The 23434-nt window shown below is 46.9% G+C and overlaps 1 protein-coding gene across 4 annotated transcripts in view; it reads right to left on the bottom strand.

Moving 5' to 3' along the window:
* HSD3B7 (hydroxy-delta-5-steroid dehydrogenase, 3 beta- and steroid delta-isomerase 7) overlaps positions 1-23434 on the bottom strand; it is a 544661-nt gene that overhangs the window by 330035 nt on the left and 191192 nt on the right. Inside the window, exon 1 of one of the 4 annotated variants that reach the window (XM_069651924.1) lies at positions 9053-9071. The exons of the other annotated variants lie outside the window; for them this stretch is intronic. The gene's annotated coding sequence lies outside the window, so the exon portion shown is untranslated. Of the gene's footprint in view, positions 1-9052; positions 9072-23434 lie in introns of those variants that run through there. 4 annotated transcript variants of the gene reach the window in all.

Genomic DNA, 23434 nt, shown 5'->3' on the forward strand with positions numbered 1-23434 from the left:
GAGTGCACACACACACACACACACACACAATTATCATAATTTAGGATAATGGGGTGGTACCCTGGGTGGCCAATCAGATTCTGAGGGTATCATATGCCACCCCGGGCACTCCCTTGACACGCCACTGAGGCACACTACCCCTGGTATATCATTAGGAATGCCTATAGAGGGGGGGGGCCTAGACGACGGCGGAGGTGACCAGGAGGTGAACAGGGCTCGGTCCAGGGTCTGTGTACTTGTCACTCTCAAAGTCCGTTTTGGTTTCCTGAATCACAGCTCATTTAAGTTATGACACTATGTGTCACACAGGTGTTGTTTTGTGGGATCAACTAAGTAGAGTTATTTTAATGGGACCAGATTGTGTTCAGGCGACTAAGAGTAATAACACAAGCTTTCTCTTTATCGTTCATATACACATGCCTGTGTTTATGTTATCATTGAATCACACCACATCCGTATTTATTTGTATTCAAACAGCATTTTCTTACAAAGAACCGCACATCACAATATGCTTTAAAAGCAAACACAGAGAGTCTCTTCTTATAAAGTAAAGGCAGTGATTTTAAGTGTGGAAAATGAAGAAAAGAAATTAAGATCACCAGACACCTAGATTCATTTATATGGTTTACAGCAGATTTGCAAAGTTGTCACTTTTCTATAGGTGTTCACTTTTCCATAGGTGTCTGTCTCCTCTGTATAAGTCACACAAGCAGTGCACCACCTGTGGCACACTCATTTAACCACAGCACAAATAATACTCCCACTGAGTCTTGGCCTATGGGAGCCGTTCTTTCTGTGCCCCTTGAGCCGCTATGTATGGCCTTCATCAGGACTAAACAAACATCTGGCTTTCAGACATTGTCGATTATTCACCACCTATGTATGATGTGACATCTCTAGTGTTTCCTTATTGGGCAAGTCTTGCTCAGTGTTACATTGAATACAGCACAGCATAACCAGCTTCATAGCATTATTGATAACTTCATGTCTTCTACGTGTCGCCATAATACATCTGGGGCGTAACACCCAGTTGTATATTTGACCACAGAGAAGCATCATGTCCTCATAGGCAGCTCGGCCAGGTCACTGAGCGAGACTCTAAGGGGCCGATTCAAGGAATGTTACGTGCAGAAAATAGGCTACTTGCGTCCAATCTGCGTGCGTAACTCTGTTGATTCATGGACTTTTCCTGGACTGGTGTGGATTTCACGCTGGCCTGGAATCCCTGTGCGAGCTGTCAAGGGCCTAGCGCGATACTCTGAGCAGTGGGTGGGCGTGGCCTGCGCAGAGGGCTGGCAAGGGGGCTGAACACCAGAAATAAGGAATAACTTGTGAAGAAGTGGGCGTTCCGAGGGACGGCCTACAGGCAGTTCTTCGCACTGCCACTATTGTGCAGCAAGAGACAAATTAATGGAATCAATCACCCAACTTATTGGCTGGGAAATGGCCACGCAAGTCCTTCATAGGATCCGCCACCCGAAGGCTGGCGTAACTATTCTTGCTCGTAAGATTTTCAGCACGCAGGTGGGATTGCATGTTGTGTTTCTGGGTGCGTGTACTTCATCTGGGTTCCGATGTAACATAGGGTTGCGCGTACGCTGTGTCGCGTGGTGCAGGAAAGTTTTACGTGGGTTCACATGCACTTTTCCAGAGTTTTTGCTGAGTTGTGATTTTTCATACGCATGTTGTCGGGGTGCTGGATACAGTTACAGGAGACCCTGCGCATGCTCGCCAAGTCATAGGCCTGCTTACCGGGGACCCAAAGCACTGTTTGAAGGGTGCATGTATTTGCGCCTGGGGGACTGCGCAAAGGTAGCTGATCTGGTATTTCCTGCTTTACGTGTGGGCGTGTTGGGGGTGTTCCAGCCAGGACTTGTGAATACTGTTACTTTACGCAAACAATTCCAGGAATACGCGTTGCGCGCAGATTTTCTTAATTGTGCATACTCATGCAGTTGACTTTTCGGCAGTGGCATTTTCGGCACGTGGCCTTTGCATGATTTCTGCACGTAATTCCATGAATCGGTCCCTACGTGTTAAAGGCGGGGTATTGCAGGCGGCTTCAGCTCATCAGCATCTCACCTCCTTCCATGTGCATAGACTCAGCAATAGCCTTTATAGCCGTTCCATTTTAAATGGTAAGGGCCACAGGTAATTTTTATATTATAGATTCTTTAATGACCCATCAGTCTAGGGGCATTGGATGGGTAACCCTAGTGTCTTCTGTGAAATATATTTTTCAAAGGAAAAAAGTAAATAAAAAAAGGCATGGACATTAAACATTGACCAGCAGGTGAACCATGAACATACATGGTCAGCAGGGAAAAGGAGGATACAAGAAAACTGACTGCGATAAATAAGAGAACTCAACATGGAGCCACATGGAGACGCTGATCCCAATGGACGTAACGGCCTGACTTACAAACCTGTCCATGATGCCAGGGGCTGTCCCCCCACTACACCCCCACCTTTGCCATTCCCAGTATCCTAGGTCCTAACATAAGTCTGCTTTTCGCCTTCTCATAACTCACCCTGATCACTACACCAGCTCATTGCAAGCTCTAATTATAGTGAAATCAAAGGCCCCCTACTCTTAACATCTGGACATCAGTATTTTTTTGGGGTGCAATTGCAATTTGGAGACAGGGGTTCTGTCTCCAAATTGCATTGTATGATGTTTAGATTGCATGGTTAGGCCTTTCAAATTTAGTAGGGGTTCTGTCTCCAAATTGCATTGTATGATGTTTAGATTGCACTGATAGGCCTCTCTCCCACTATACAGGTCTCTCAAATTTAGCAGGGGCTCTGTCTCCAAACTGCATTGTATGATGTTTAGATTGCACTGATATGCCTCTCTCCCACTATACAGGTCTCTCAAATTTAGCAGGGGTTCTGTCTCCAAACTGCATGGTATAATGTTTCGAATGCATGGTTAGGCCTCTCAAATTTAGCAGGGGTTCTGTCTCCAAATTGCATTGTATGATGTTTAGATTGCACTGATAGGCCTCTCTCCCACTATACAGGTCTCTCAAATTTAGCAGGGGCTCTGTCTCCAAATTGCATTGTATGATGTTTAGATTCCACTGATAGGACTCTCTCCCACTATACAGGTCTCTCAAATTTAGCTGGGGCTCTGTCTCCAAACTGCATTGTGTAATATTTAGATTGAACTGATAGGCCTCTCTCCCAATATACAGGTCTCCCAAATTTAACAGGGGCTCTGTCTCCAAATTGCATTGTATGATGTTTAGATTGCACTGATAGGCCTCTCTCCCATTATACAGGTCTCTCAAATTTAGCAGGGGCTTTGTCTCCAAATTGCATTGTATGATGTTTAGATTGCACTGATAGGCCTCTCAAATTTAGCAGGGGTCCAGTCTCCAAATTTGCATTGTATGATGTTTAGACTGCATGGTTAGGCCTCTCTCCCACTGTACAGGTCTCTAAGGTCTAGCAGGGGTTCTGTCTCCAAACTGAATTGTGTGATGTTTAGATTTCACTGATAGGACTCTATCACACTATACAGGTCTCTCAAATAATCTAACTGCGCTTAGTTCAGTACTCTATCAATCCCGGAAACCCACCACAACCTAACTCAATTAAGTCCCATTCCAGCAGACCGTTAACACCCCAACCCCCCCGTCCCTGACAGTGCACCCTTAGGAAACACCCCCTTCCCACCGACAGGAAAGCAACACTGAGCCAGAGAACACCACAGCGTATCCAGAGAAGGAAAAACCGAGGTCACTGTGACTGTGACTGCACAACACAGCATAGAGGACCAACTACCTTACTACGCCTGCACTTAAACTGGAAAATGGCCTGACCCAGAAAAGGACGCAGAGAAAGAGAACAAGATCGTGCAACAAGAGACACGAACACACAACACCGACAGAACCCACAAGAAGCAGCCCCATTGGAAGGAAACACACCTAAAAAACCATAACCGGAACAAAATGTACAAGAGAAAAATCCTTGTACCCCACACCTTACCTCGCAACAACCACGGTACACAGTCACCCCAACACAGAAACCTCGAAACATGCAAAGAATTTCCTGAAACACGCGGAAAAAAGATGGGAGTACTCAACAAGAGAGTGGGAGGCCTCCAACCCCATTACCCCTTACATCACAAGAACAGAGGGGCAACATCGATTTCCACTACATCCCGCACAATACGGTGAAGCACTGACAACCAGCAATGCTACCTCCCACCCAACAATCGGACTCAATGAGGAAACCACAGCTGATCTTCATTCGAGCAGCATCACAGCAGAAACACCATGACTAATCAGCCCTGTTATCAACTTATTGGACCGCTTCAATGAAGAAGCAGCCGTCGCCGTTCTTCATACCACCGACATCAATGCGGAAACACCACAAACAGACAATTACAAACTTGAACAACATATAACCTTAAAACAAAATCTCACCCAGAGAATCCACTGTAACCTAATAAACGCAAGGTAAATGTCCAAACACTCAACTGAAATATACAACCTCCTGTCAGAAGGAGGCATAGACATCCTATTTGTAACCGAAATATGGCTAGACGACAACTACAAAATCACCCTCATCAACTGCCTGCCTGAAGACTTCAAATGCATCCAAACAAACAGAAAATCCAAAAGAGGAGGGGGGAGGGGGCAGCGACCATCCACAAGGAACAACTAGCCATCAAAATTGAAGATCCACTAAACATCGATAAATGTGAATCCTTAATACTACGACTTTCAGTAAACCCCAAAACTAACCTGAAATTTATACTGATATACAGACCACCAACCTACGATGCGACTTTCATAGACGCTTTCACGGAAGCAATCACCATCCTAGCCATCAAGTACAATCATCTGATCATCCTCAGAGATTTCAAATCTGGTTCGACAAAGAAACCACAACCACAAAAAAATCCTTAACTGCCCAACTAGCAGCCATGAACCTACAACAACTAGTCAAAGGAGCAACCCACTCAGCAGGGCACACACTTGACGCAATCTTCGCCAACAAGGATCTCATCACCACGGCACCCCCAATTCAAATACTTTGGGGCGACCACCTCATCATTCCATTCATAATCACAATGGCCACTCCAACAAAAAAGCAACAAGAAAAACGACCCATCATGACGAAAAGAAATTGGAGAACCATAAAAAACCAACCTAACCAAGCTCCTAGAACTGAGCAAACCACAAGCATCAACCATGGAAGAAGCAGACCTAGACAAAAAAGTTGCCCTACTTCATACCTGGATTGCAACAACCCTAGACGACATCGCCAAAGAAAAGCCCTTAACCCCATCACGTAAGAAAACTACAGCAAAATGGTTCAGCCCACTACTCAATGCCATGAAAAGAAAAAAATGAAAACTAGAATCTGAATGTAGGACCAACAACACCCCCGCAAACAAATTGAAATTCCTACAACAGATCCGCTCATATAAAAAGGAAATACAAAAAGCGAAGAGGAAACATTACGACAACCGAATCTTCAGAGCACCAAACACTCAAAAAGAACTATTCAAAATCATAGACGAAATAAAAAACCCACCGGGCTGCAACAACACGCCAATTCCATCGATGAAACTTTGCGAGGACCTCGGAGACCACTTCAAAACCAAAATAACCTCCATCCAACACACCATACAAAACAGACCAAACAATCACAGCTCAAACCCCACCGACACCGACGAGGAACATGCAAACAAGCTACGAAACTTCCCAGAAATATCAGTTGAGGCTTTCGTCAAACTGGTAAACCAAAGCAACAAATCAGGCTCTCCTAAAGACCCTTACCCCCCGGACATATACAAAACAATTCTCAAACAAGGAACCCCCATGGAATACCACAGGAACCTCCTCAACCTCTCAATCTCAACAGGTAAAGTACCAAAGGCCTTCAAATCAGCTTACATCAAGCCGCTACTCAAAGACACAACAGGAAACGTAGAGGACTTATCCAACTACAGACCCATCTCCAACATACCCTACATAGCCAAACTGCTAGAAACGTATGTCTACCAAAAAACCCAAGAATTCATAGAAGAGCATTGCCAACTAGACCAGGCAGAAGTTGGTTTCAGACCTATGAGAGGAACAGAATCAGCTCTCCTCTCAATATGGGACGACCTAAAAACAAATGCAGACTCGGACAACAGTACCGCCCTGATTCTCCTTGATCTGTCTGCAGCTTTCGACGCTGTCAACCACGCCATCCTCATAAAGAGATTAGAAGGACTAGGGATAACAGACACTGCCCTACTATGGATAAAATCCTTCCTAACAAACAGACCAGAAACAGTATGGATGAAACCTTTTAAATCCAAACCCAGAGACTCCGCGTGCTGAGTACCACAGGGATCATCCTTCTCCCCGCTTCTATTCAACATCTACATGTACCTATCAAACTCATTAAAAAACACGGCCTCACATGCTACAACTACGCCGATGATACTAAAATAATGTTCAACATACAAGACACCCGAGAAGAAAACATCACACTAGAGAATTGCCTTCGTGACATATTCAACTGGATGAACCTCAACCATCTCAAAATCAACCCAGGCAAAACAGAGATAATGATTGTTTCAAAAAAGGGAGGAGACATCAACTGCATCCCCTGGCCAAGAGAGCTAGGCACCACACCAGAACCATCATCAATTGTAAATAAACCTAGGGGTCCTGATGGATAACAACCTCACTCTAGAGCCACAAGTAAACTCGGTAATCAAGAAATGTTTCTTCCTCCTGCGAGCAGCAAAAAGGATCCTACTGTTCCTGTCGTTCTCCAGCAAAACACTTACCATCATCGCTCTGATCATGTCCAGAGTAGACTATGCCAATAGCCTATACCTGCTCATGCCCGAACGACTTCTAAAAAAACTGCAATGCATACAAAATGCAGCAGCCAGACTCCTCCTCAAGCTATCCAGAAGAGAACACATCACACCAGCCCTAAAAATACTACACTGGCTACCACTAAAACAGCGAATAAAGTTTAAGTCCATGTGCATCACGCACAGAGCAATACAAAAACAAGGCGCAGAATTCCTAAGCGATAAACTAAGCCTCCATCAACTGACAAGAACACTTAGATCAAGCACCGACATACGCCTGGAACCAAAACTCCCTACAACAGAAAAAAACTTGGAGGATCCTCTTTCTCTCACCAGGCACCCAAAACCTGGAATGACCTACCTAAGAATATACGGAACACAACAAACCACCTAGCATTCTGGAAACTCCTCAAATCATGGCTCTTCACAGCGTAACCGCAACAGAGATGCACTCGAATGCCCAGACATTAAAACAACAATGAAAATAACTCCAACCTCAGCCACTCTCAAATTGGACAAACACTCAAACCAAAGAACCAACCACTCGACAGAGCATAAGTTATCATGGAAAATAGCCACAAAAGGAAGGCTCCAGAGACTAAATACATACTTAGACCCAGACGAAAGCCCTCAAGTCACTCACCCACTCGTACGTACCGGACGGACCATATCCAGACCGGCAGATGCATTTAGATAGAATTGTGAATATTAGCATGCCCACACTTAGAGAGAATTGTGCTTCGTCGGCTTTAAAAATACAAATATTTGTTTACTCAACTCACGCACACCGATTTTAAACTTCACAAGAGGGAGAGTTTACGTGTTTACATGAAGAGCCATGATACAGGGCCATTGACATGCATTGGAACCTGTGATCTGCAGGTTAAGCACAAATCCCTGTGCGTTAACCCTCTGCGCTTTCTTATTAGTGTTGGTACCATGTGTTCTCAACGTACTCTGTTTCAAAAGAAAAACGCAAGGGCCGGGGCCTCATGGAGACAGGATGTAAAAATGAAGTAATCCCCCCCCCCCCCCCTCACAAGTGGCCAATCTCTCATACACCAACAGTCGTCACTTCCTGAATGAGGATCACCACTACTAAAAGGTAAGTGGGGCACATTTCCTGTGACTGGCTTCCAGGGTAAGTAGGGCACACTTCCTGTGACTGGCTTCCAGGGCACAGCCGGAAGCGAGAGGTTAACACATTTATTGCGCCACCAGATGTGCACCTAGGAGGAAGAAAGCAAATGCCCGCTACGCCGCTCCACTGGAAACAGTGGGTGCCCCTGGTTCAGAAGGGCACTAACCCAAAGTTTACTCTGGAGAACCTATTTCAGATCAAAACGTAACACTTAAATTAGCATGGTGCATGGCTCCACTAGAGCTTTGTCATCATACCACGGCAGCACACCTGCAGTGGAGTAACTTTGCTGAAAATGTTGGGGGGGACATGACATCTGAAGAAAAGGTGTTCCAGCCAAATGAATGGGGACAAAATGGTGTACCATGAAAGTTGGGGGAGAGGGGACAAACACCCCTTTCCCCCCTAAAATTACACCCATGCACACCCGCAACCCCCTCCAATCCTGCACGCAACACATCACCACCACTCCTCTACTCATGAAACCATTTTTTTGTTTTCACGATTCTGTCATTTGATGCGGCTTTTCTGCGTACTCCGTGCAAGCCCAGATTTTCAGCATGTCAGATTTTAGCAGATTTTTAGCATGTCATGCTGGGGCAAAGCAGCATTGACTGTACCCGCAACTCGGGGACTCTGCACATTCAAATGAAGCCACTTCCGGTCTACGAACGGGGGATAGAATAAGCGGGAAAGTGCCAGCCACAGAGCTATGTTTCCTGTAACTAACACACTGTGGTTATGCTGCAGGAAGGGCTTCCTGCTAAGCTCTGCAGTTAAAGGGATGTAAAAAATAAATAGGCTACTGTTATGTCTTGTGTTTCCCTGCCTTGGTCCTGCATGAAGACCTGCTTGATAGAATGCCTGTGGAATGTTGTGGTGTGAATGCCCCTGGAGATTCTGTGTACGTCAGTTGAAGAGAGCCCGGGCCAGAGTAAGGGGGCTGGTGGATGTTCTCTCTCTATGTAACTTACCTGCACCTGTTATCCTAAACCTGCACCTTACAACCCAAGTAAAGGTATTACCTTCAAAGTGGCTCCTGACTCATCTGTCCCAGAGCAGGTCTTATCACCTACCTTAATGGCAGCAGCGACATCAGGGATCCATAGGGTCGTGCAAGAGCCGCGCAGGGAGCTTCGAAAAGTTCACTGGGGAGGCAAACAGTTACACCAGATGAAGAATTGCTGCACCGGCAGTAAGAGGTATGATGAAGTGAGAACAGCAAGACGAGCTAAGGGGAGGGCCTACTGTCCTTCACTAGATTAGTTATTGCCCACCTGTCCTTGACTCCTGATTGCTGGAGATGAAAGTCTACTTGGCTGAACCTGTGCTCTTGTCCCACTGCCAGAATGATTTTCTACCAGATTAACTTTTAGACCTGCACAATACCTGTTGCCCACCTGCCCTCCGCTCCTCGAGTGTCCAGAATTCATGATCACATTCTTAGTGTAACCGTTCGTTCTACTGCTGTACTCAATTTTCAGTACTTGGTTAGCTATTTCCAACAGTATTTTTGTTCCTTGTTTTGCCCTAGATCACTAGTTTTACTGTTTAGGTAACAGATTGCATTGCTAAATTAATGCTGGTACTGCTAAATTAACAGTTGATCAGCCGCACTCTACTCCCTGGTTACCCAACCATACTTCTCCTTGGTTACACTGCATTAATTGTTTCACCACTGCACTCCTTTTTGTCCCACTAGACTCCCAGCTATTCATTGAATCAATCTTTATGACAATATTCTAACAGATCATCCTAAATATTTCCTCGGATTGGGCCTACTACCTTGCGCCCAGGTTCGTACCCCCTTCTTCTGACTAATCGACTCCCGTCGCACATCTCCTTCCAGCCTCCACTACACACCCAAATCCCATTCCCCACCCACACAGTAACCTGTAATCTTTGAACTGTCAGTTACCACTTCAACGTTAATTGAGCTATGATGAATTGCATCTTTTTAGCTCTACCACATCCCCCACATCAGCGCTTAACACGCAGCAACAGGTCTTGGGTTCCTTCCTAACACATTCTCAAGTGCCACTGCCAAACCCATAGAACCAGACTCGCACTCAGGATTCGGGTAATTATGACCTGCACCCATCAACACCACTGGTTTCCCATCTGCTTCTCCCTCTATCCAGGTAACCGTCTCCTCCCTCTTTTCCTACGTGGCCTCGTGCATTACACCACCCCTACCAGAAGCAAACTAGCACTCTGCGTGGACAGACAAGGAACGCCAAGCAGTTGTTAAACAAAAAGCACCGGGCAACATAACAAGTTAACAATGGGACAACTCCAGAAGAGTACCCAATTTCAGTGATAATTATTAGTTAGGTTTGCTAGGACCTGCCACAAAAGCTTAGATTGTTATGCAGTCGTCTTGTAACCTCCTACCACCTTCTCACTGCTGTTCTGTTGCCATATACTTGCCACTGTAACCACCATTTTGAAGTTCCACTGCCCAGCCGCTGTCCCCCTCTTTCAATCGTCACCCTGTCTCAATCACCAAACCATGCTCACCATGTCCACCTGTCATCATACTACTGCCACTGTAATCCCAACACCCTGTAAACATTTCACCAGCGCTAGCATCGCTGACCTCCTTCTGTCATCATTCAATCATCGCCCTATCAAGGTCAAGCTGCCACTGATGCCACCTTGAACCATCCTTGGCCTTGCCATCAGACATTCGCCCTGTTACGGCCACCCGGTCAACATCTTGCTATTAATCTGATGCACTGACTGTCATCTCTTTGTGCAGTCACCATTAGCAGGTAACTGTTACAATCATGTAGAGAATCAGATGTACACGTCACCCATGGATCCCACCCCCTCACCTCCATCATATTCTAAGAACAGCAAGAAAGCACTGTGCATGACACCTGGTATCGTCCCAATACTGCCTCAGAGATATGAAAGACGTCATGCGCTCTGACAACGGTACCAAATGGTTCCTCAAACTGATGTGGTAGAAGGGAGTCTGCAGACACCACTGGACATAGATGAACTATAATTAAAGTCTGACAGGTGTTAAGTGACGTCATGAAGTGAAGAGACGATGACGCATTGAAACGGTATACAAATACTTAAAGAATTAAGATGTGACTGAAGTAATAAACTAAACAAATATGCAAAAGTTAAGAAATCATCTACACTGAGAAGTAAGAAGAGATGCAGTAGATGTATATATGCAGAAACGCAAGGTAGATGAGAGATATATAAGCTTGCTAAAACGTATGAAATATAACGCAGGTAAAGCAGCCAGGTTGAGAAGATGGACATCGGTTTCGTATAATAGTAAGCTAAAAATCCCAAGGAGAGAGATTAACGCTGCAGAGCTGACAGTTACTGAAATACACATTTGTGCAAGAACAAAGAATATTTGTTTGGCTCAAGATCAAGGATGCTGCAGCAAGAAGCAATTGCACAGCACAAAAGGAGTCCAAGAAGATAAGCCTCTTTGATACGTAGGACATATTTCTCTTAGATTAAGTAAAGTTGTAAACCTTTGCACATGCCAAGTATTGGACAATCAAAGATGCAGAAATCATATGCAAGATAGAGCCACCAAGTCTCCAGGGGACAAGGAGAGTAATAGCACCTAATATAATTTAATCAAATAGCACTAAATAGAAGGATAAGATGGTCAAAATCATGGTGTCCTCATACGAGGTGCAAGACCAGAAAAGAAGGATATTCATAACGCTCCAGACGAACATAGCAATGTACCTTCACTCCCTTAAAGGTTCCAGAGAAGAGAACAGTCAGCGAGGTAGATCAACTACAAAAAAGAGGTCTTGGTTTAGGGATGAGATGGTTGGCTAATTGGCCAAGTGGGCAGTTGTCTGACGTTGTTCCACACACGTGGCTATCGTTTTGCTTACGTGCTGCTAACTAGCCGAATGTCCAAGGTTGGAAGAGGGTGCCAACCAATCAGGATGGCCTATGTAATGAGGGACTATACATTGTTGCAGAAGCCAATCTGCTGCTAATATTCTACTATTTTCTGTACCAGTTGTTCCAGGCGTGCCTACTCGATAAGGGGCTACCAATGATGTTATGAACATCTAAATAAGCTATAGGTATATATGTTACCATAACCTATCCCTCTGCCCGATAGGTTTTTGCTATTTGCCATGTAGGGTGACGTCATAGCTGATGTACATTGAGGTATAAAGCCTTTGTGTAACTGAAATGTATTCTAGAGTGTGTGTGAGCTACGACTTGTTATGCTTGCCAGATTTCCCCACTTTAGTGAACTAATTATAAAGTAGTGTTTTGCCATATTACTTGAGGCTGTCCTGTTATCTGGGCCTGAAATCCGTTATTATGGTAATCACGTCCAGCGCTTGATACTCTCCAGGTGCTAGTGCACAATCACATTTGTGTAGTGGCAATTGACTGTGCATTGCTCACCTTCGCCATGTCACCATCACATCCTATGTCGGAAGTTCTCTTTCTCTATCGTCTCGACACTGTCACCATGTTGTTAATGCCCAACTGCCCAGTCTGTATCTCATTACTCTGCTGCTGTCACTCAGCTGACATTTTAGTGCCCAGGTGTGTCAATCACAGCTAAGGCAAAGGAACGTTGTCCCCACTAACTCCCATCACACATCCCTGAGGATGTGTCCCGTCACTTCAGCCAATGGTAATATCCCTCAGACACTTAAGTTAATGGCATTTTCCTTAGGCAATTTCAGCCAAAGGCAACATCCCTCATCCATGTCAAGCAATGGCAGCATCTCCCAGACTCTTCAGCCAATGGTGGAGGCCCGATTTGATGTTCATGGTGCTTAAACCCTGAAGGGCATCCTGAATAATCAGCCATCACACCCACTCCATTCTCATAACCAATGGTTTCCTACAGCTTATTTGCACCTGGAGTGGAACATTGAGTACATGGCAGCCAACCAGCGTAACCCATTACTTTTGCTACGCCCCTTGTCCTCCCAGTACCGCTTCGAGTCTGTGCCCGCGCAACCTATCTTTCCCAGACCTGGCCTGAACCATGAACTTCCCTTAAACTCTTAATCCCGGCCTGTTCCTGGTCACATACAGTCCCAGCCTGTGCAGGTAAGATCCACACATTGGCAAGGGGCCACTCCAACAGAACGCAGCAGCAGCAGTATTGTGGCAGCCATGTTGACAAGTTTCTCCCCTCCCCCAAAGAAGTTTTTTTTTCTTCATTTTAAATGTTTGCTCTTTAGAGACATTGGGCATCATCCCAAGTTTCCCGGTACAGTAACAATGGTACCGGTAAGCTTTCTGGTACCGTTGTTACCGTACCAGCAAACTATGAGTTCTGCTTGTGGGTGCCATCCCACCCGCCAGGACTGGCCTGTAGGGCAGGCCGGCACCCACGAGCAGAGCATGCCGGATGCACCGGCACCATTTTGAATGGTGGCAGTGCATCCGGACTCCCTATTCCCATTGAGCCCTACTGGGCTCAATGGGAATGGAGAGCATTTTTTTCCGCCGCCCAGGAATGGGCAATTACCGGGTCCGGCAGGGCCATAATGACCCGGTAATTGCCCATTCCTGGCTGCCGGAAAAAAAATAACAGGCCGAAGCGTGCCGTGCCGTTTATACCGGCACGGCTACCACCGGTATTGTAATGAGGCCCATTGTGTTCAGTATGGAGCATACTTCTTGACCCATGAACATACTACCAAGCCAGTTCCTATGGGCCGTATCTCCTGCATTTGTAGGACAACAACTGCTCTTAATCAGGTTTGGACTCCCCTTAACTTAAATCAATTTTCTCTCCACTTTAACTTAAGTTGCATGAAATTAAGGGGCAATCCGTCCACACAGCCAGGGTCCGGTCCTCCCCGACCTCCATTATGCCTTTAATGTGATTTCCCTTTGATTTGCTGGGCGGGGCACCGCCGTCACCACTGCGGCCTGGACGAACATTTGCCCGCCGCTCCCTGCCTTGATACAGCCCACCGCTGCGGCCCGAGTCCGTGTGCGCACCCTGCGTGACCTCGTCGCCAGTGTAAGGACGGGCCCTCAGTGAGGGATGGCCCGGTGAGCCTGGTGCACCGCACTACGCCGCAGGAACGAGACAGAGCCAGAGCGCTCGTACAACACGTCTTTAGTCATACCTCTTCCAGCACATACTAAAACCCCGGCCCTTCCCTCCCACAGTCACTTCTCACCGGACCCGCTCTCCTGCCCCGGAAAACACAACTGTCAACATGACAAAAGCCTTAATGGCTATAGTCAGTTTCCCAGTTTTTGTTGCTAATCTGCAACCACCACTGGTTTTAGTGTTGCTTCTATTTATCGTCAGCGGAACCTTGCTTGCTGATTGCCATAGCATGGAGGGATTTAGGTGGCAAGTACTCAGAGTAGACAGAGGAAGTGGCATGCATGTTGTCACGCATAGTATTCTGGGCAGTTAAGCCATTCTCTCGCAGCCACAGGCAACCGGTGGAGTAGATGCAATGGACTCACATCTCCTTTAGCTTTGGTGGGAGTTTCTGCTTTATGGTTTTGGATATTTCCTTAGAACCTGTTCCTATTTTTCTGTTCTTTTGGGGGATTCCTATGAACCAAGAGCTGAAAATCTATTTTTGTATCTAGACTAGGCCTAGTAATGGAGTGAAGAATTTTTCATGTGTAAACGATTGCAGCCTTCTAACTTAGTAATAGTGTCACCTGGACTCGAGAGAAAAGCAAACATAGGCTGACACAAGGATGTAGTTGTCGAAAGACACGTTGTTCATTACATAACCAAAACAGGAGGTAACTTCCGCGATGATGAAGCGTCAAACAAACACAAAAAAAGTCTCTTACAAAGTTCGAGGGTTTGGCTCATCCTGGCCATAGTCCAATATCCGCTGGATTACCCTGGTGTTTGTCTTTGGTTTGTAGGTTTTGGGGACCATGAACCCGGATCTGTAAAGTCCATAGTAGGGGTTGTCAGAAAGTTAGCTGTGTCTCCGTTTTTCAGCCAGCCGTTTAAGACAGAGGGGGGTCTTCTTCATCACAGCCGGCTCTCCCAGAAGTCGAGGGACATGCTTGCCTACTAGGTCCTCCCTGCTGCTCATCTCCAGGCTCTGAGGTGCTGGTCCCCAGAACAGCCCCTCCTGCCACATCTGTCATAGACTCCCCGCTCCTCAGTGAGGCTGCGCTGTCTCGGTCCTCTACAGTCTGCCCCGGACCGACATGGTCTGCTCGAAGTGCCCTGATCTTACTGGTCAGTTGAATTGCATGTTCTCCTACATCCTTCTCACGCAGTGCAAATATATTCCCCCAACTAGGCAGCTCCCCTACAATCTCCGTCTCTCTAGACGGGCTCACCGCTCGCTCCCTCTAGCTCCTCAATACTTTTTTCCAGATGATCTCCTTCCTTCTCCAATATGTATTTCTCCTCGCAACCTCCAGTATTCCTCTCTCCAAATGGTAACCTTCCTCTTCCAGGATGGAAGTTCTTCTCCAAATGAAAACCTGTCCTCCAGAAACACTCATCTGATGACAACCTTCCTCCTTCAATCCCACTCTCGCCCTCCAAGCAATGCTCGCATTAGTGAAGCTTTCATGCACCGATCCTCTCCAAACACCTTCTTGCAGCTCATTCACCAACACCCCACTCCGCTGACATGAGCAGGTTGATTTTTGAAGACTGAACTCTCCTCTACTTCGGTGGTGATATGATATGATAGGTTATTTATAACGTGCTTAATACCCAGAGGTTTCTAAGCGCGGACCCAGAGATCGAACCTGTGTTGCTCCGTGTCGTCTTGCTTCCAAGGTGTGCATGTTGGCTCTAAGCTATGCTCCTGAGACAATTGCTTGGAATATGGACTAGATGAAGATTGGTAGGTGATTTGTTAGTCTATTGCTTTGCAACTGAAACTGGTTTCAGTGCACGTGTTGGATAACAGTCATGTAAGGCCGAACCCCCCCATCTTGGATTCATTTGGGACCCTCCCCACGTGGCATGTGTCTGAACGTACTTTGAATTTCTTCCTCCAGCAAGTAGCCGAATTTAAGGAACCCTCTTTGGTCGGGAAGCGGAAGCCTTCTGCTGTAAGGAAATGTTTTTTGTGCGCCCTACGCAGGCACTCTGTCAGGCACATGGCGCGGCCTGTTTATTCTGATCTTGTCATTGTTCCGTGTCATCTCTCTGACTTTGGAAACTGCAGCAGGAAGGTGAAGAGTCTGCAAATGTTTGCTGCAGATCATGGAGATTTCCGTTCTCCCAGCAGCACTGATCCACAGCACGTCCATTACCGGAGTCTAAGGAAAAACATTGATTTCAAAATGGCGGCTGAGAAAAGTTACCTTTACAGGGAAAGGACACTTCTTTCATTCTTTGACCCAAACTTGGATTTAAAGGTGTTTTGGCTGGCCACTCTGCCCTAGGATCTGGGTCTCTGGTGCCTTTTGGGATCTGGGGTTTTGGTATAGCTGCCTCCGACTGCCCCGTCGTTAATGCCGGGACCAACTGAGTGTGGCCTGGGGATCCCTTGCATACCTCCTCTGGGGCCAGCATCCACTAGCCCATGATGGCCAACACGATTGCCACCTCTCATTCACAAGGTAAGAGGGTTTTCCCACGTTGGACAATCTACGAAATATATAGATTGTGTGTTAAATGACTTTTCTCTTTGCATACCCTTCTTAAACATACATTACTCATCTTATACAGACTTCCCCTAGGCTGCCATGCCCCCATGAAGGTCCCACAAATACTTGGGGACCGAAACCTGTCAGGCGTATGGTATATTCTACATGCAGAATAGTGCTTGCAACAAAAGATTGCAAAGAAGTAGGTGTTTTTTTTTAATACATTTGCGGGGTTAGTTATGTTTTGTTTCCACAAGTTTATACGTGTTTTTTTTATGTGTGTACACATATAAGGTTTGGTTCCTGACAGATCTTTTACCAGTAGTGGCCTGTATACAGTATAGGTGAAATATGCTCTGTAGATACATTCTTACAATATTTAGTTGAAATATCTTTTTGAGCCAGAAGTAGTAAAGGATACTTTTCGGCAAACTCGGTGGTTCCTCCAATGTGTGGGCTCGAACCCTTGTCAAGCAAAATAAGTAGTACACCACCGTTCTAGAAACAAGCCTCTTAGGTGTTGGTGTACATTGGGATAACCCGGTACACCAGGTCATGATATGGCACGACATGACCATCACAGTATGCCCCAGTTTAACCAACCCAGTACGCTCCCAGTGCACTGAAATCCTAGTTTACTGTTAAAGAAATCCAATATATTAAAATTTTCCAGAATTCGAATATACGTCCTGGTTGCACAATCCCAGAATACTATTTTATTGACAAACTCTGTTTTGCCCTCTTCATAATCCCCGTCATGCGGACTTGGTTGTTGAGCGTCCGCTAGTTATGGGTCCCCAGTGGAAGTCACTATCCGTAATGGAAGGAAGAATTGTTTTTACGGTAGGGGAAATTGTGTCAGCTATAAAATGCAAAGGTCAGAATTGGGCTCCGGGCCAGGACAACGTCCCAGTAGACTTGTGTATCTCAGAACCGGACCTCTGGGCCCGCATTTTGACCTTGGGGTTAAATGCCATTTGTGCAGGGGGTGTGCCCCCAGCTTCATGGTCTAGTGTGGTGATCCAGCCTATATATAAAAAGGAGCGGAGGGCACTACCAGAGTCGTATAGACCAATCCCGCTTTTAGATTCCGTGTTTAGATCATGGGGAGGGCTCTTTTGGGGAGATTGGAGTCCTGAGTGCTATGTAGTAATATTCTTTCTCCCATCCAGTTAGGGTTCAGACCAGGTCTCGGAACTGCTGAGCAGTCTTTCAATCTTTATCTGGTGGTGGTACATTAAGGAGGAGCCAATTATTCTTGCCTTCATGGATCTGAGCACCGCTTTCAATAAGGTCAATCACGATAAGGTTTGGTTTGTGCTCTGATCCATGAGCTGTTCTGGTGTATTGGTGGATCTTCTGGAGAGATTGCATCTTTCAACAGTAGCCTGTCTGAGGAGTGGGGTACATGGACCGTGTCCTTCCCTCTTCCAGGTGGAGGGAGGGGTGCGTCAGGGCTATGTGCTGCCCCCCCGCTCTTCTGTTTGTATATCAATGGTCTTTATGATCACTTATTAAATCCACTGCGAATCTCCCCAGTTTGGGTAGCGCGCATCTGCCACTACTGGCCTAAGTGAATGACATGGTCCTGCTGGCCTGTACTCCCCGAGCCTTGCAGCATCTGCCACTACTGGCCTAAGTGAATGACATGGTCCTGCTGGCCTGTACTCCCCGAGCCTTGCAGCATCTGCCACTACTGGCCTAAGTGAATGACATGGTCCTGCTGGCCTGTACTCCCCGAGCCTTGCAGCATCTGCCACTACTGGCCTAAGTGAATGACATGGTCCTGCTGGCCTGTACTCCCCGAGCCTTGCAGCATCTGCCACTACTGGCCTAAGGGAATGACATGGTCCTGCTGGCCTGTACTCCCCGAGCCTTGCAGCATCTGCCACTACTGGCCTAAGGGAATGACATGGTCCTGCTGGCCTGTACTCCCCGAGCCTTGCAGCATCTGCCACTACTGGCCTAAGGGAATGACATGGTCCTGCTGGCCTGTACTCCCCGAGCCTTGCAGCATCTGCCACTACTGGCCTAAGGGAATGACATGGTCCTGCTGGCCTGTACTCCCCGAGCCTTGCAGCATCTTATTGTGGATTGTTCTTCATTCATGGATTATTTGGATCTAAAGGTTAATGCAAAAAAATCAGCTGTCATGATATGTAGCGTTCACCTAGATGTCAGGCCATATTCAGCAAGCGTGCGCGGATCCCTAGAGTCTGTAGTTTTAATTATCTGGGTATCAGATTTTCTGTGAACCTTTGTACCGAAGCCTACATTCATTTGTTGGTTCCTGGTCACCTGAATTGAAAAAATTGTGTTATCACTACAGCTACCAGAATTCCTTGAGACTTAAATTGAAACTAATCAGTAACACCTGAAAAGACTGCCTCCTTGAAGATTGTTAGAGACTTGGAGGAGAGGATCAACTGAACTGCAGCAGGTATACAGGACTGGGAACTAGAGGGCGCACCTCACCTTCTTTTTTCCACATTAAGAAGCAGAATGCAAGATTGAAACAGCCTATGGCGGGGGCGACCAGAGCCATGGGCATGTTTAAAGCAAAACCGGTGGAGCTGGTACTTAAGAACTTTAATGGGAACGTTACCTCTGTTGCTAGGTATGGCACGGAGTTGTGGGGATATAGCAACATCTGGCCCATCCAGGTGGCGGAGAAGACCTTTTTCAAAAGAGTATTGGGGCTTCCTCGATCGGCCCCAAATTATGCAGTGCACCAGGAACTGGCCTGTATCAGTGATATTATCACAATCCAGCCTGTCAGTCATTGGCTCAGAGTCTGTGGGAACAGTAAATCTGTTTGGCTCATGAGCTAATGAATTATCAGGTCCCCAGGGGTCTTTATTTGAAGATGAAAGCAGGTGAAAGCCATACTGGTGGAAGTGAGTCTGGCTCAATGTGTCTATAAGTTAGAGGTTATGTCTAGCAAGGTTCTGAAGTCTTCAAAAGTAAGAGTACTCAAGCACATCCTGGAGAAAAGGGAGTCATTGGAGATCCTGATGGCTGCCAATAGGAAACCTACAATCATTACGGGTCCAGGTCTCCAGAAGTATTTGCGGTGGGCAGAGAACCCTCCTCAACACATTGTGATCACTAGGGCACGTTTTAATTGTAATCATTTGAGAGCAGTGGTGGCAGCCTGGTCTAACGGCGATGAGAGCAAATCGTATATTTTCTGTGAAGCGCCCAAGGAGGCCTTGGCCCATTTTATATTGTTTTGTCCAGCCTTGTCACCTATTAGGGATCATACGCTAAAACCACTCCTCCGGGGCCATCGATTTCTTCAGTATGAACCTGCCCTGTGCTATCTGTAATTGGCAGATTCAGTACGTGTAGGTTGGGCGCTAGAGCCATTTTTAAAGAATGTGTTAACTGTTAGAAAATATTTATTGAGAACTGTTTGAAATGTTGCTTTTTGTATTTTTGAAGGTTTGTATGGTTGTCATGCTGTAGGAACTTATTTTTATGCATTGATCTGTAATTTATATTGTTGATGTTTTTATGGGAATGTTCTGTATTTCCAAAATAAACATTTTTACCACAATCCCAGTGTATTCCCAATGTCACCAATCCAGTATAGTGCCAGATTGTACAATATCATTATAGTTACCGTTTTACAATGTAACTATAGCCAATGTTTGCAAAATCCTAGTTTGACAATCCTGAATATACTCCAAGTGAACACGCCAGTGAGTTTTCAATTTGAAAATCTATGTATACTCCTCATTTGACAAACCAGATTTACTCCTACTTTGCACACGTTTGGCAAACCCAGTGTACACCCAACTTGATAAATCCCATTAAGCACAGTTTATAAATTCATAGTTTGACAATTCCATCCTAACTAACCCAAGACACTCCGAGTCTACCTAATAAAAGAGCAATCAGAGCTTTATAATCCCAGCACATCCATAGTTTGACAACCACGTATACAGTGTTCAGCATTTTCAAGTAAGTGTGAGGACTATGCAACTTGAACAGGACTAGCTGGGGTCAGAATTCATCATCACTACCCCCCTGAACTACCTTCATGCCTATTCATGACTTTGCATTCCCTTTGGACAGGGTTAGAAATGCCATATTGGATTTCACAAAATACATGCACCACAGTACACATGGTGGCTAGGAAGAGCTGGGTCTCTCCATAAAACATCCCCAGAGTGCATACTAAAGTGCCTGCTTTCCTCTTGCTTCCCAAGGCTCAGAGAGGGAGGAGGAAGATTATCCTGAGGTATGGTGCCCAAGGTACAGCCAGGCGGGTTCGCAAATTGAGCATGTTTGCCATTGCCTTGATCTGTAATTTCCTGTTGCTGCTGTCAGGTATTGCTTGCACCTGCTCCAGTTCCAGTGCCCTTGTGGTTTATCTGTATAAGTAGTCCTTTGTTCCCTGTCCTTCAGTCCATTTGCCCCCTGTCCTGCAGTCCCTGTGCTCCCTGTCCTCCAGTCCATTTGCTCTCTTCCTTGCAGCCCCTCTGCTCCCTGTCCCACATTCCCTTTGCTTCCTGTTCTGTAGTCCTTTTGCTCCCTTCCTTGCAGCCCCTTTACTCCCTGTCCTGCAGTGCCTTTGCTCCATGTCCTGCAGTCCCTTTGCTCTCTTCCTTGCAGCCCCTTTGCTCCCTGTCCTGCAGTCCCTTTGCTCTCTTCCTTGCAGCCCCTTTGCTCCCTGCCCTGCAGTCCCTTTTCTCCATGTCCTGCAGCCCCACTGCTCCCTGTCCTGCAGTCCCTCTGCTCCCTGTCCTGCAGTCCCTGTGCTCCCTGTCCTGCAGTCCCTTTACTCCCTGTCCTGCAGTCCCTTTGCTCTTCTTTGCAGCCCCTTTGCTCCCTGCCCTGCAGCCCCTTTGCTCCCTGTCCTGCAGTGCCTTTGCTCCTTGTCCCGCAGTCCCTTTGCTCTCTTCCCTGCAGGCCCTTTGCTACCTGTCCTGCAGTCCCTTTGCTCCCTGTCCTGCAGTCAATTTGCTCCGTGTCCTGCAGCCCCTCTTCTCCCTGTCCTGCAATCCCTCTGCTCCCTGTCCTCCAGTCCATTTGCTCCCTGTCCTGCAGTCCCTTTGCTCCCTGTCCTGCAATCCATTTGCTCTCTTCCTTGCAGCCCCTGTGCTCCCTGTCCTACAGTCCCTGTGCTCCCTGTCCTGCAGTCCCTTTGTTCCCTGTCCCACAGTCCCTTTGCTCCCTGTCCTTCAGCCCCTTTGCACTCCTCCTTGCAGCCCCTTTGCTCCCTGTCCTGCAGTCCCTTTGCTCTCTTCCTTGCAGCCCCTATACTCCCTGCCTTGCAGCCCCTTTCCTCCCTGTCATGCAGACCCTTTGCTCCCTGTCCTGCAGTCCCTCTGCTCCCTGTCCTGCAGTCCCCTTGCTCCCTGTCCCGGAGTCCATTTGCTCCTTGTCCTGCAGTCCCTTTGCTCTCCTCCTTGCAGCCCCTTTGCTCCCTGTCCTGCAGTCTCTTTGCTCCCTGTCCTGCAGTCCCCTTCTCCCTGTCCCGGAGTCCTTTTGCTCATTGTCCTGCAGTCCCTTTGCTCTCCTGCTTGCAGCCACTTTGCTCCCTGTCCTGCAGTCTCTTTGCACCCTGTCCTGCAGTCCCTTTGCTCCCTGTCCTGCAGTCCTGTTGCTCTCTTCCTTTTAGCCCCTTTGCTCCCTGTCCGGCAGTCCCCCCTCTGCTCTCTTTCTTGCATCCCCTATGCTCTGTCCTGTAGTCCCTTTGCTCCCTGTCCTGCAGTGCCCTTGCTCTCTTCCTTGCAGCCACTATGCTTCCTGTCCTGCAGTCCCTGTCCTGCAGTCCCTTTGCTCTCTTTCTTGCAGCCCCTATGCTCCCTGTTCTGCAGTCCCTTTGCTCCCTGTCCTGCAGTTCCTCTGCTCCCTGTCCTGCAGTCCCTTTGATCTCTTCCTTGCAGTCCCTTTGCGGTCTGTTGTTTCCTTGACTCTGTACCTTAGTTTGAGCACAGTTCTTTGATTCTATTATGTAGTTTCAGTTCATACTTCTCCTTGATTCTAGCTTCAGTTTTGGTCAGCAGTTTCCTTTATGGCAGTCCATAGTTTCAGTATGTAGTTTCCCAGATTCTATTCCATATTCCCATACACAGTCCATTGGTTCCAGTCCATAATTTTCAGTCCACCAAAGGCAGTCTGAGGTCTGACAGCATCCCAGGCAAAGAAAATAGTGGCACCACTCCTCTTTCAACAAAGCCTCGACTCCTCCAACCACCAGAGGCGTAGCCAGGATTGTCTAGTAAATGGGGCCTGAAGCTAATGTAGTTGGGCCCACTGCACTGACAAAAATATCTGTAAATGCCCACACAGCACTGCTGAGTGGGCATTTACAGATTTTAGGTGGTCCTTGCCCCTCAGGCCCTACCCTGTCTACGCCTCTGCCAATCACCCCCTCCCACCACCCATGTCTTTGGCAAATGCTGCTTTATGCCTAACACACAGTCACATCGAGTTGAGTCACCCGATGGAAGTTATGTTCCACACTGTCACTCAAGCGTGTGCTTATTCTTTGTCCACTGGCAAATGATCTTATTAAGGTAACCAGTGCTGGATTTCAAACAACAACATCAGCCTATTGCTATCGCTTCTCTCATCGAATTGCTGCAAAACTAGTCACAAAATAGCCCTGCTGGGCAAACGTCGAGGCACTGGTGGGTATGCCCTTGGAATAGGGCGAGAAGAGGTCCAATGGCGGCTGGCAGTCATGCACCAGCACTGGGGCGAGCTGCTTAGAGGCTGGTAATGGGCGCCTGTGGTGAGAATGCATGAAGGGGCACGGGGGGTGGGGGAGCAATGATGCTGATACGACGTTTACTTCCTCTACATAGTCAAGTTTGATGGTCTTCTTTTATTTTTACTTCCTCTAGATATTCAAGTTTGATGGT

This window comes from Ambystoma mexicanum, chromosome 3p, assembly GCF_040938575.1.
Source record: "Ambystoma mexicanum isolate Mex_15411 chromosome 3p, UKY_AmexF1_1, whole genome shotgun sequence".
Taxonomy (NCBI): domain Eukaryota; kingdom Metazoa; phylum Chordata; class Amphibia; order Caudata; family Ambystomatidae; genus Ambystoma; species Ambystoma mexicanum.